The sequence below is a fragment of the Nycticebus coucang genome, chromosome 17, assembly GCF_027406575.1.
Source record: "Nycticebus coucang isolate mNycCou1 chromosome 17, mNycCou1.pri, whole genome shotgun sequence".
In the NCBI taxonomy this organism is placed as follows: Eukaryota; Metazoa; Chordata; class Mammalia; order Primates; family Lorisidae; genus Nycticebus; species Nycticebus coucang.
The window spans coordinates 29,368,665-29,383,757 of record NC_069796.1 but is presented as its reverse complement, the minus strand read 5'-3'; the positions used below and the strand labels follow the sequence as shown (position 1 = coordinate 29,383,757).

Sequence of the window (15,093 nt, the reverse complement as noted above, 5' to 3'; positions counted from 1 at the left end):
AGACTGGCTTAAGAAGAATTTATACTTGCACACAAAATTATTTATTCAAGAACTTCTAAGCCACTCATTTCACCAAAATCTAAAAGATTTTTGGTTTATTTTTTTTTTTAATCAACCAACAAGAAATGAGACCCTACAGTTCAGGGGAAAAAAGGTAAGAAGAAAAACATGTTGTCTCAGCAGAATGAAATACTAAAAGTCTGCATATTATTAATTCCCCTTGTACTCTCATTTTTCAACTAAGTATCAGTTAACTGCACTTTTAGAACATGCATTCAAGGGTGACACCTGTGGCTCAAGGAGTAGGGCGCCCGCCCCATATACCGAAAGGGGCAGGTTCAAACCCGGCCCCGGCCAAAAACTGCAAAAAAAATAAATAAATAAAATAAAATGATCTTTCAAAAAATAAAAGAACATGCTTTTAAGTATGTATAAGCATTTTTTTATTTGAATACAAATTACCATGTACATTTAATATATACTAGTCAATAGATTTGTGAACATTATTGTAGCTAGCTGCCTATTGGTGTACCGTGCAAAACAATAAATGTACTTATATTCTTCTCCTTTTTTTAGGGGGAAGTAAATAGGATATACAGTTCTAAGAAGGTACACATGCTAATAAGTTTTTATACACTGAAAAATCCCTCCCTAAACTATAAGACTTCTCTTGGAGATGTCTACCAAAAAAATTACAAATGCCAAGAATACTGTCAAGTTTTCTCAGTAATAGCTCTTCTTTTACAAAAGATGTTTAGCAAAAAAACAGAAAAACAATGACGTTTTGGCTTCCAATCTCATCTGAGCCTACATTCCTGATAAAAAGGGTATAATGCAGTCCAAAAGTGTCTGGTTCTATGAAAATCACTGACACTCAGAACTTAAGAAACACAGCTTAGGAGAAATACAGTAAGCTCAAAATAAAATATTTAAATTCTGTCACCCTACTTCCACAACTGGTTTTCCTCTTTATTTAATTTGCCTTACCTTTCTTCCTTTCCTAGCTCCTCTGTCCTTTACCTTTTACTGTGTATTTTCACTTCCTATATACAAAAATTGATTTGAAACTTACTTAATCTTCTTGTATCTAAATTAGTTTCTAGTTGGCCAGGCAAAGTGGCTCCTTCCTGTAATGCTAGCACTCTGGAAGGCTGAGGGGGGTGGACCATCACCAGAGTTCAGGAGTTGGAGACCAGCCTGAGCAAGAGGGAGACCCCAATCTCTATTAAAGTAGAAAAATTAGCTAGGTGTGGTGACAGGCACCTATAGTCCCAGCTTCTTTGGAGACTAAGGCAGGAAGATTGCTTGACCCAAGAGTTTTGAGGTTGCTGTCAGCTGTGATGCCACAGCACTCTATCCAGAGCAACAGAGTAAGACTCTGTGTCAAAAAATAATACAAGCAAGAGACTATGGTTGCTTACAGAGGTGGCAGCACTTGAAGAGAGCAAATTGTGTTTACATTTTTAGTAAGGTAGCATTAAGGTATATAAAGAACACACTTTCATGATAATTATTTGAATTAGATGTGGGGGTAGGAGAAGGAAAGGAGTCAAGATGTCTATGAGGTTTGGGGCCAGAGAAACAGAAACATAGAGTGCACATCTAATAAGATTAGGAAGGAAGGAATGAAAACAATTACTGAGGGATGGGAGAAAAGAGGGAGGACAAGAAGTTCAGCTGTGACATGTTAAATTTGGTACAGCTTTTACACATCTAGTTGAAAATGTTGAGCAGGCAGATGGATATACAAGTCTGGAAATTAGGAAAGAAATTCAGACTAAAAATAAAATTTTTCGTTAGAAATACATAATTCTAGCTAGATAGGATGAGATCACAAGGGACTAAATATAAGTACACGTCTAAAGATACATCCCTGAAACACTGCCTCATTTTTTAGATGCTGGGGTAATGAAAAGGAACCAGCAAAAGAAACTGAAAATAAGCAGTAATATCGGCCGGGTGCAGTGGCTCGCACCTGTAATCCCAGCACTCTGGGAGGCTGAGGCGGGTGGGCTGCTTGAGCTCACAAGTTTGAGACCAACCTGAGCAAACTTGAGACCCCATCTCTACTAAAAATAGAAAAAACTGAGGCAAGAGAACTGCTTGAACCCAAGAGTTGGAGGTTGCTGTGAGCTATGACGCTACGACACTCTACCCAGGGCAACATCTTGAGACTCTGTCTCAAAAAATATAAAATAAAATAAAATAAAAATAAGCAGTCATATCCAGAAGGAAAGAAAGGTTTTAAAGAGGAGAACATCATCAACCACGCCAAATGTTGCTATTGCTGCTTACGTCACTAGGATTAAAAATGAAGACTAAGGAATTTACCACCAACAAAGTCACTAGAAAGCTCAAAAAAAAAAAAAGCTCCTAGGGTAGAATAAAAGAGAAAAAAACCTTTTAGTGGATACTAAAGATATGGAGAGTAACTAATGACCACAAATATCAACTTTTTTAGAGAGTAGTTACTAACAAAAGATGTACTGGAGGAGGTTTTTTAAAGATGGGAGATAGGACAGGCATGATGGCTCACACCTATATTCCTAGCACTCTGTGAGGCTGAGGGAGGAGGATAAATTGAGCTCGGGAACTGGAGACCAGCCTGAACAAAAGTGAGACCCTGTCTCTACTAAAAATAGAAAAAATCAGTCAGATATTGTGGTTAGTGCCTGTAGTCCCAGCTACTCTGGAGGCCGAGGCCGGAGGACAACTTGAAACCAGGAGTTTGAGATTGTATGAGCTAGGTTGATGCCACACTCTAGCCAGGGAAAGAGAGTGAGACTCTTATCTCAGAAAAAAATAAAGATGGGAGATATTTCAGCACATCTCTATGCTGGTAGGACTAATCCAGTAAACATGGGAAATGATGCATCTCATTCTCAGCACGCAGGAGAATGCGATGAATACTGAAGCAATTCAAAGTCCCTGACAGGAGAAAAGGGACAGAGCCAAGGACAAGTGTGGAGACCATGGTGGAAAAGGACAGTTAGGAAATGCAGAGAATACGAGTAAAGATGTGAGGGGACTTGTAAAAGTTTTCTTCTGATTGCTTTCATTTTTAACATACAGGAAACAAGATTATCAACTGAAAAGGAAGATGAGAAAGGGTGCTAAGAAGTTTGAGAAAAGAAGTGTAAAATAGCCATTTAGGGGAATGCTAGAGTGACTGTCAACCAGTGAAATGCCTAGGATTACAGAACTGTCACCAACACAAAGGGCCTTCCTGAGGTCAGTAGTCAGGCACTGAAGGGAGACCCAGGTAGCATGGGTGTGTTTTCCTCAAAGCATGGCCAACTGTACAGGTGCAGGCTAGACTAGATGGAGAGCTAGATGAAAAGGAGGGTTGGTCACGTGAGTACAATTTCTCTTTCTCTGCAAGAGAAATGAGGGCTCATGAAAGGAAGAAACTGTAATAGTGGACCACAGATTCAAGACAGGGTAAGTATTCAAGGAAGGATATGGAGGAAAAGGGGACAGTAAAGAGGCGGCAGCAACAATGGATTGTAGGTCCCAAACAGAAGTACTGTTAAGGTAGGTTACAGCTGTCTCTAGGTACCTACATGGGATTGGTTCGAGGACCCCACACACACCCCCCCTCAAAATCCCTTACATAAAATGGTGCAGCATTTGCATATGAACTATGCACATCCATATACTTTCACGAACCATGTCCAGGTTACTTACACCTAATAAAATGTAAATATCATTTAGGTAACTCTTATATTACAGTTTTTAAATTTTTTTTTTTCAGAGACAAAGTTTAATTTTTTTTTTTTTTTTTTTTTGTAGAGACAGAGTCTCACTGTACCACCCTCGGGTAGAGTGCCGTGGCATCACACAGCTCACAGCAACCTCTAACTCTTGGGCTTACGCGATTCTCTTGCCTCAGCCTCCCGAGCAGCTGGGACTACAGGCGCGCGCCACAACGCCCAGCTATTTTTCTGTTGCAGTTTGGCCGGGGCTGGGTCCGAACCCGCCACCCTCGGCATATGGGGCCAGCACCCTACTCACTGAGCCACAGGCGCCGCCCAAGTTTAATATTTTTGATCCATGTTTGTTTGAATCCTCAGATGTAGAACTCACAGACAGGGAAGGCCTACTGTGTTTGACCTGAGTTGTAAAAATAGGATTTGGAGGCCCCAGTGAAATTATGTCAAAGGAAATATCCTTAATAAAGTATTGTCAGTTCTGATTACAATGTTACAGAACTAACTTCAACACTAAAGCAAAACCTCACCCTGGACAAAGTGGGCTTGCAAATGAGGAAAGCGGGGAAGCTAGAAATAGAGAACAATTTTATCACACAAACTGTAGCTAGAGGTTCTCAGAGTTCTCAAGAAAACTTTCTAGCACTCTTACAGAAAGAGTCAGCTTTCAACAACCTGCCCAACTCAGAAGGCAAAAATGCCATCTGACAATCAAATGAATTTAATAAAACATACATTTCCCCTCCCCAATCCCTTTTCCTCACTCAGTTGGACCCCGAACAGGAGGGGTATCACATTGAAGAGTATCTGACAAAGTAAAAAGAGAAGCCAACTAGGAATTCTGCTCCAAAACAGGCTTCTAGATCTGAAATAGTGTGAACCAAAGAGAAGTTTTAAATCATGTAAGAGTTTGAACACTGATTACACTGAACTGCACCTTCTTTTTTTTTTTTTTTTTTTTTTTTTTAATTTGGCCAGGGCTGGGTTTGAACCCGCCACCTCCGGCATGTGGGACCGGCGCCCTACCCGCTGAGCCACAGGTGCCGCCCTGAACTGCACCTTCTAATGACTAAGACTATTATTATTATTGACAACTGAGCAGAAGCTTTTTATTATCTTAAATCCTGTAAAAGCTCTCTGATCTTACCAACAGCTCATCCAGAAGTAGAGACTTAATCTATAGAGAGGGTCTGAAGGCACAATGAAAGCTGTTTTCTGCTTAAGCCTCAGCAAGTCCCACCCACTGAATACACTGACCATACTGATTCCACTGATAGTGGAATTCCCACTACATTCTCACTACATATAAAGTATAAAATACACACAATGCTAGATGAAGTAAAAATTCATTTTTGCTTTACAAAGCAAAAAGTGAAAGTAATTAAAACAAATGAAACAAAAATGATTTTATGTTTTCTTACAAGATACAAAAATTTGACCTTAGAAGATTTCATAGGAAATCTTACCATGAGATTTTCTTCCTTTTTTTTTGTTTTTTTTTGAGACAGTAGGTAGAAAACAGAGTCATCATGGTAGCTCACAGCAACCTCAAACTCCTGGGCTCAAATGATCCTGCCTCAGCCTCCTTCCCTATAGCTGAGATTATAGCCACACACCACCACAGTCAGCCCATTTTTCTATTTTTAGTAGAGACGGGGGCTCACTCTTGCTCAGGCTGGTCTCAAACACCTGAGCTCAAGCAATACTTCTGTACTGGCCTCCAAGACTGCTAGGATTACAGAGAGCTACTGTAATCCAAGCCAAAAATCTTAGCATGAGTTTCTAAATGCATAGCAACAAAAGAAAGATATCAGGGCTCATTATCTAGTCATTCAAAGTCACCTCGATTTAAGGCAGATTCATTGAATGTTTTCTAGAAAAAAGATAGTGTGTTAAAATAATTTTGACTAAGATACATTTACAGGCATTTTATAGTGTCAGGATAAAGACAATATAGACAACTTATTACCAAGTCTTTTTGGCATTTCAATTCAGAAATCCCATTTGGATAGTGTCACAGAGCACTCTCACAAAAATCCTATTCCATTCATGATTTGGTAGTATTATGGAAAGATTCAAGTATACTTAAGCTTTGAACTGAGGCAGCAGAATGCATAAAGTTAATAATTAATAAGCTAAATTCCAAATGTTTCCAGGTATCATGAAAAAAAAAAAGAAATCCAGAAAAATCCCATCACCTAACTAGCAAGTAAGCATTAAGGATAAACTTGTTCTACTTGGTTCCTCTCAAAAATCCACAAGGAACTTACAATATCCCCTTCTGACACATACCTAAAAAACTACTAACATTTAACATTCAATGAAAGGCTAAAATATTTCTTTCATAAAAGCTGAGATTTAGAAACACTAAAACAGGCCAGGTGGGTGGCTCCTACCTATAATCCTAGCACTGTGAAGGCTAAGGCCAGCTTGAGGCCATGAGTTTGAGACCAACCCTAACACAGCAAAACCTTGTCTCCACAAAAAATTTAAAAATTAACTGGGCATGGCCAGCACAATCTTATAATCGCAGCTATTTGGGAGGTTGAGGTAGCAGGATGGCTTGAGCCTGGTTGTTTGGGGCTCCAGTGAGCTGTAAGGCCACTGCACTCTAGCCTGGCTGACAGACTCCATCACTAAAACTTTTTTAAAAATGAAAAAAACAAAAGAATAACAGATCAAAACCAATATGCATTTTTAATTGTGAGTGAAAAACCTGATTAAAACCATAACAAAATATCTTGGATTCATCCTAAAGCAGATGACAACCATAACCATTTTCACATTTCTTAAAGACCACGGAGAATTAAAAACATTACAGCAACCTATTTTAGACATTGTGAGAAATTAGTTATAAAGCATTTATATAAATGTTTAAAATGTTTTATACAAATGTTAATTGATAAACTCTCACAATCTATACAGGCAAATATGGACAGAGCTGCAATATGCCATATTAGCATCATTCTTAATCACTTTATTAATCACATCTGAGAGAAAATAAATTGTTTGTAAATCACTCTAAAAGATCTTATCAAAAAAAAAAAAAAAAAAACAAGCCCTCTCTAATACACATCTATCCCAATGAAGAAAACACCAACATTTCAAATACTCCAACAAGTATGAAAAAGGAAATCTTGGAATTTAAATAAATAGCCTCAAAACATTATGAATTCCACTATGAATTCCAAGGTAGAAATACTTTAAAAACATTTACAGTATTTTTAAAAGTACAAAAAAATTCGTTATGAATTCTAATTTCTTGGAAAATTATTTTAACGTTTCAATGTTGTCAACTGTCAAGAATTCCAATGATGTACATATCCAAAAAAAAAAAAAATGCCAAGCACTTTTTACTTTTAACATACTACAGCTCACTTACATTGCACTTTACAATCACTATTAGATTTTTTTATCAACACCAGGCTGTTAGTATATTGTCAAGAAATACACATTTCTTCCTCCAAGAAATAAGCATTTAAAGAAAAACTATCACAACTCTCTACCACTAAAATTTGAGGGATTACTTTCCTTATTTTTCCTAGGAACAGCCACCATAAAAAGCCAGTAGCCACTGGCTTTAGACTTTAGATTTAAGTCTAAAATCTAAATGTTCTACTTGAAAGTATAATTATCTTTAGCAACATATAAAATATTATAGGCATTGATAAGTCAAAGGAGTCCACCCAAATTCAAAAGTTATTTATAAAAAGAATTAGTTATCTACATTACTTTGTAAAAATCAAGACTGACTTTGGAGCACATTAACTCGGACTTCTGAAGAGGCCAAATAAAATACTGTTCTTAAACTTACAGAAGATAAAAATTTAGGCACCAATCTTTGGCCAGCAGGGCGGCTCACACCTGTAATCCTACCATTCTTGGAGGCCGAGGCAGACAGATTGCTTGAGCTCAGGAGTTCAAGACCACCCTGAGCAAGAGAGAAACCCCATCTCTATTAAAAATAGAAAAACTAGCCAGGCGTTGTGGTGGGTCCCTATAATCCCAGCTACTGGGGAGGCTGAGGCAAGAGGACTGCTCAAGTCCTAGAGTTTGAGGTTGCTGTGAGCCAAGAGGCCACAGCACTCTACCCAGGGCGACAGAGTGAGACTTTGCCTCAAAAAAAAAGCAATGCAACCTTACATTCAAAGTAAATGCAATACTAAAAATTCCATCCTCTTTTTAATAAGCAGTTTTAAAAGCTGTAAAAGTACAAGTCCACATATGGAACCACAAACCAATAATCCTTTCAATTTCACCACTACCCCTGTTAATACTGTGTAAACAGTGAACAAAAGGTCAAAATAAAATTCCTGAAATGTGTTTTAATTAAAAATATTTCTTATAGAAAAGGAAACCACTGTTTATCTTCAGTGTTTTTTTAAAAATCATGTAGAAAATGTTGTTATTGAAAAGATTATTTACAGAATATATAACCAGAAGTACATTATCCTACAATAAATATGCTGTACCAAAACCTTCTAATACACATGCATGTAAGCAGGAGATAAGAAAAACACTAGTTTGTTAAATCGCTTCTTCCCTTCATTCTAAAATATAGATTTTATTAAACTGACAATATGAAAGTGTAACCCAATAATCTTAGTCCTATGAAGTTACTTATTAACTTTAAAATAGACTGTTACGAATTTACAGTCCCCGCAGTTCACCTGCCATCTTTCCCAACTTACAGCACAGGCACTAGAGGTTTAAGACAGTTCCCACTTAAAACATCAATTATAAGCAAAGAACTTTACCTTCAAATTTTTAAAAATGGATAATTGTGGGTTTTACTGATCCCCAGAAACAGCATTCAACACAGATCTCAACACATAATAGTTGTTTAAAGAATATCTGTTGAGTAATTAATGACGTTTGATTATGTTAATATTAGTGCAACCAACATTCATTTTCTTCCCCTTCAATTTAAGAGTTCTCCCTTGTTGAAAAAGAAACTCTAGTCCATAGCAGTCCCTCAAAAACCCGTGAACGACTTTATTCATAATGAAACAGAAAGCTGGTTCTCAAAATACAATCCAAGCACTTCTTTATGTTCTCCATTATTCTGAAACAAAATTAGAAACCAAGCCTGTTTTTAATAGGCAAGGTATACTAACTTTTCTCAAAATAAAAAATTTCACATTTCAAACTTATTTTCCGTGTTCGTAGTATTGAGAGTAACAAGTGATTGTTCAACAGTAAACACAGATTGGGTCAAAATAAAAAACAAGCGTATAAATAAAGCTACATTTTATTGGGGGGGTGGGGGCCCGCAACGTTTTTTCCTTGCATCTTAGCCAGGAAGGTATGTGCCTAAATTTTACTAGATGTGAGACTAGCTTTCCCTAATGTTTCAAGATTTATTCATTCGACAAATGTTTTATTGAGCATCTGCTCTATCCCAAGTCCTTTAACGTTTAAATTTTGTAAACTGCACACCCACCAAATTCCTCCACAAAAGCTTATCACTGAAAATAATTGCAAGCTAAGGAGAAATTTCTATGTTGTTTCTTGTACAAATTGAAGTCAGCGGACTGGGGCTCTTTTTCAACTACTAAAACGGCATCGGGGAGCCGCTACCTACCACACCCGTTACCAAAAATTACAACCAAAGCAGCAAGCGCAGGGAGAAGCAACCTGTAAGAGTAGCCCGAGCTGCTCCGACGAGGTGGCCAGGGCTTTACCTCCTCGACAGGACCCTCGGGGGAATGCGCCGAGCGCCTCAGGCGACAGTCGGGGCTCCAAAGCTGGGGTCGCAGCTCCGCCGAAACCCTCACCTGGAGACCCAGGCCCTCTCCGCCCGCCCCTTGCGCCACCCTCTCGACTTGCAGACCTGCAAAGCTGGGGGTAATGGGGGGTCTGTATTTCCATTTTCCACCAAGCCAGCAGTTGGCTGGCTCAGTCGCCCGCCTGCCTGAATTTTGAACTGAGCAGGCGACCATTCCTCAGAGAGAAAGAAGAAAATCCAAAGGCAGGGTCCTCGGGCATGAGGACCTCGCCCAAACCTGAAAATGGAGCCGCAGGCTCAGCCCGCAGCCCGCAGCGCGCGACCGGCAGGGCCGGGCCGCGCCACCGCGGAACCCTCGGGGACAAGGGGTTGGAGTTTCAGGTCCCCGCTCAAGAGGCCGAGAGGGCGAGGCGTGGGGGGCCGGCGCGCGACTGGAGCCGGCGCTGCACTCACCGTCGCCTTTGTCTCTGCCGCCCGCTCCGGCCGCAGCCGCCCTCGGCGTCGGCTCCGCGGCTCCTGCTGCCCCCACGCCTGCAGCTGCGCTCCCCGGCGCGCTCGCCGCTTCCTGGCTCTCTCCTCCCCACCCAAGCTCACGCGCGGGCGGAGCGAGAGGCGTTGCACGCTAGGGTAGCTGCGGGAAGGCCGGGCGGCGTCGCGCAACTGCCGCGGCCGCCACGCCGGCCCCGCCCCGGCCCCGCCGGCTCCGCCCCGCCTCGCCCTCGGCCCCGCCCCAACCAGGCCCCGCCTGGGGATGGGCCGGCGGGCGGGCGGCTGGCCCCAGCGACTCCAGCCGCACAGGTTAGGAAGCCGCTCCGGAGACTGGAAGGGAAAGGACGGGAAGATGGCGACCAAACGTGGGCGGGAGCGTGCGGGAGTCCCTTCCCCCCCACCCCAGCGCGTTGACAGCTGCGGCTCTGCCCTCCCTTCCCCTCCCGGGAGCCGCGCGGAGGGGTCGGCGGACTCGCCCGGCGAGGGAGGCTGGGTGCTGAGCTGGCGGGGGGTGGGGTGGGGACGAGGTGTCTGCCGGTAGCAGTTGAGGTCTAGATGTCCTGAAATCTCGGACAACTGATTTTTTTAATGTAAAAGTCAGAACCGTTGAATCTGTCATTAACTGGCTTAAGAACAAGCACGTCCGGCTGCCATGTGAAATTTATTCGTATACCAAACTTCTGTGACTCTTCTGTCTGTAAATTGTAAAAACTCCAGAAATCAGGAACACGTGAGAATGTCCCTGTCTAGCAGCCAGTACTTCGCCAAAATACCTACAAAACTTTACTGTGTGGTCAAAGGTTAGGGATAAGCGTAATACCACTTAAATAAGCGTTCAAGCCTGCGCTGCTTTGCTGTCAACGCATTCTGCTCAGGCCAAAAACTTTGGTGTCATCATCCTGGGCTGCGCTCATAGTCTAATTTTCACCTCCAATCCGTCAAGAAAGCTTGTTGATTGTACTTCCAAAATAAATCAGACTAGTTCTCCTCACCTGCGTTACACCATGATCTTATTTGTACTTCGGTGACCTGCTAAAAAGTCTGCCTGCCCATCATTCACCAAAATACCTCTTAAAAGGAAATCTTGTGTTAACATTGAAACTTAGCCTGAGACGGGTATTTAAAAATTGCTACCGCGGCTGCCAATTCTCAGTCCTTCCTCGCTTACTCTTTTTCTTTTCTTCTGATAACACTTTATACCTTATAACAACCTTTATATAGTCAATTTCCCAGACCTAAGGTTTTGCATTCACAGAGTCAACTAACCGCATATCAAAAATATTCGGGAAAAAAATGTAATAATGCAAATAAAAAATACAGTATAACAACTACTATGGCTCTTACATTGTATTAGAAATTATAGGTAATCTAGAGATGATTAAAAGTATACAGGAAGATATATGTAAGTTACATGCGAATGTTACACTATTCTATATAAAGGACTTGAGCATCCATGGACTTTGGTATTGGTGGGGAACTTAGAACCAATCCCCTGAGGATACTGAGGTATGACTATTTATTTTGTATGTTTATCTTTTAGTGTCTACCTCATCTTTCCCAGTAGAAGCTGGGATTTTTTTGTCTGTTTTGCTCAACTGATTTATCCCAAGTGCCTAGAATAAATGAAAAGTTTTTAAATTCCCTGAGATAATAAAAAGTGTAAAGCAACAAAAAATATTCAATTTTTTTATTTTAAATTTTCTCTTGGGTTCAATTTCTATCAGTTTCCTTAATATTATATTCATATAATAAATTAATATTTAATTTAGCCTTTAAGATTTAAAATTTTAAAACAAACCAATTTAAAGTCACAGATTACATGGTACAGTTTCATCTTTTAAATAAAATTAAATAGGCTCAGCGCCCATAACTCAGTGGTTAGGGTGCAGGCCACATATACCAGGGATGGTGGGTTTGAACCAGGCCCAGTCCTGCTAAACAACAATGACAACTGCAACAACAACAACAAATAGCCAGGTGCTGTGGCAGGCACCTATAGTCCCAACTACTTGGGAGGCTAAGCAAGAGAATTGGTTAAGCCCAAGAGTTTGAGGTTGCTGTGAGCTGTAATGCCATGGTACTCTACTGAGGGTGGAATAGTGAGACTCTGTCCCCAAAAAATAAACTAATTAAATTAAATAGACTCCGTTTTTGTTTACAAAACTACTGACATTGTTTCATCAATATCAAGTTCAGTTTGTAATTAGAATATTACCAAGTAGGGCGGCACCTGTGGCTCAGTCGGTAAGGTGCCGGCCCCATATACCGAGGGTGGCGGGTTCAAACCCGGCCCCAGCCGAACTGCAACAAAAAAATAGCCGGATGTTGTGGCGGGCACCTGTAGTTCCAGCTGCTTGGGAGGCTGAGGCAAGAGAATCGCTTAAGCCCAGGAGTTGGAGGTTGCTGTGAGCTATGTGATGCCATGGCACTCTACCTAGGGCCATAAAGTGAAAACTCTGTCTCTACCAAAAAAAAATATATATATATTACCAAGTAATAATTCTTCTGGAGTCAGTATGATGTGTCTGCAGTGTCCTTAAAATTGCTACCAAGTAAAATCACATTCCAAAAGGACAAACATAGAAAATAGAGGCTGGGGTGGCACCTGTGGCTCAGTGAGTAGGGCGCCGGCCCCATATGCCGAGGGTGGCGGGTTCAAACCCAGCCCCGGCCAAACTGCAACAAAAAAATAGCTGGGCGTTGTGGCGGGCGCCTGTAGTCCCAGCTACTCGGGAGGCTGAGGCAAGAGAATCGCGTAAGCCCAAGAGTTAGAGGTTGCTGTGAGCCGTGTAACGCCACGGCACTCTACCAAGGGCGGTACAGTAAAAAAAAAAAAAAAAATAGAGGCTGTTCATAATTTATATACATAGTGTACCTTGAAAATACTTATAAAAGATAATGCAACTGTGATAATACAAAAGAAACTGTTTTGCACCCATACTAATCCATAACAAGTGGAAACATTAATGCCAAGGACAGCAGAAAGGAACGTGTTGGTCTAACCAACTACCACTCAGTTATGAGCTCACTTAATTACTACACTGGCCTGATTCTGCAGCTTTTTACTTAAATTTTCCTTAAAAAAAATTTAAAGCAAATGGATTTTTCCTAAAAGCATGCTATTTATATTTGTTTAAACTGCTTTCCAAAGCTTGACACCAACATTTCTCACATTTAGGAGATATAGCGCATGGGGTCAGAAACTAGAGTTCATATCCAAATGCTGCCGTATAATTAGCTAGGTGAGTCTGAGCAAAGTTTTTTCTAAAGGTGTCTTTTCTTCCAATTTAAGGGATAGTAGTACCTACCTGTAAGGGCTATTGTGAGAAATCAATGAGAGAATTCAAGTAAAGTTCTTAGCCCTGGGCCTGGCACAGGCTAAGTGCTGGTAAATGCTAGCTATTACTATATATCATTACACAAGCATATAATTAAGCTCATTGCCCTACATTTCTAATACTGAGAAAACGGCTCATGAGAGGCCCCAAATGGGATGCTATGACTTCCACATCAACATATTATAATGTTCAATTAAATTAAAAAATGTAAAGGAGGCACTAACATTTCTTCTACTATCACAACGGGCCAGGCACAGTTCTAGGCAACAAAGGAAGCTAAAAGAAATAAGGCAAAGAAGTAATCGTATAGTTGAAATCTATGGCTGTAGCTATCCTCAAAGTATTTTTATGAAGATGGTTAGAACTTAAACATAAAATTTAAGAATTATTTCATTTGGAGATATTACTTTAAATAAACATCTATAAGAATTAAAAAAAAAAGAGAGACCTCTAACAGCTTTACGGTTGAATGACCTACTTTTAATAGATAACTACTTTCAAAGTAGTATGACCATATTTCCTGGTTTATCAGGGATGCCTCTTATCTTTGCTTAATTATTATTTGTGCCTCCTTTCATTCTCAATTGCACCCAGGTTTGGATGATAAATTATGTGATCACTCCTAACTGGAAGTATGTACAAATTGCTTGGAATACAGAGAAGGAATCATCAGTTCTGTAGAAAGCTGTAGACACTTAACTTGCTCCTTGAAAGGAACATCTGAATGGGCCGAGTAAATCAACAGAAAGAGGAAATATTTCATTTGTATTATTCAGAGTTAAACTATGAAGCTGGACGGGCGCGGTGGCTCACTCCTATCATCCCAGCACTCTGGGAAGCCAAGGCAGGTGGATTGCCTGAGCTCACAGGTTCAATACCAGTCTGAGGCAGTGCAAGACCTTGTCTCTAAAAATAGCCAGGCATTGTGGTGGGCGCCTGTAGTCCCAGCTAGGAGAAATAAGGCATAGGAGAATGGGCAAAGAAGTAATCGTATAGTTGAGGCAAGAGAATCACTTGAGCCCAAGAGTTTGAGATTGCTGTGAGCTATGATGCCACAGCACTCTACCGTGGGCTACAAAATGAGACTCTGTCTCAAAAAAAAAAAAAACTGAAGTTTTTCTATACTTGTACTTTGAACAGTAACTAATAACAAACAGTAAATTCCCTTAAACAATGTTATGGGAATTAGTTTTGGAATTTAGTATTTTTCCCTGAAAATATAACAGGGACACTCCAAGAAACAAATGATTCAACACATATTCATTTATTCATACAACATACAGTGTCTACTGAGTATCTATTATATGCATATATACATGGTCTGACCTCTGCATGACGGAAGATAACCCAAAATTGCAAGGCATAGTCAAATGGCATAAAATCTAGTGGCAAACACCAAATATCTTAGCTAATTAGTCAATAAGATAATGAAACTTGTGGCACATGACTTGAGATTTGGGGAGACTGAGAAACATGGAACTTATTGAGAAAGGAGAAAATGACCACTTCAGCAGAGACTCATGTCGATGGCACTTTCTGTAACTGAATCAGCTAAAGGTAAGAAGGGAACCTAAGACAAACTTAGCTTTACGCTTTTACCCAGGGATAAACTTGCTCCTCATCAAACCACAAATATGCATTGAATGCCTGCTGTTTGCCAGGTAGCATACTAAATGCTGTGGGAAAACTTAGTATAAAGTACAGTCTTTGTCCGTAATGAAATGTTACACACCAACATTTGAATAATTAGACACAGTAGCCTTATGAATGCAGTTGAGGGGATCACCAAGGTCTCTATTGGTCAGAAAAGGTTTCTCAGAGGAAAAGG

The 15,093-nt window shown here is 40.4% G+C and overlaps 1 protein-coding gene across 2 annotated transcripts in view; it reads right to left on the bottom strand.

The window, feature by feature from the left end:
* Positions 1 to 10,121, bottom strand: part of CDC42SE2 (CDC42 small effector 2) — a 96,533-nt gene extending 86,412 nt beyond the window's left edge. For both annotated transcript variants that reach the window (XM_053566667.1, XM_053566668.1), the window contains exon 1: positions 9,892 to 10,121. The gene's annotated coding sequence lies outside the window, so the exon portion shown is untranslated. The remainder of the gene's footprint in view (positions 1 to 9,891) is intronic.
* Between the last annotated feature and the right edge of the window lie 4,972 nt (positions 10,122 to 15,093).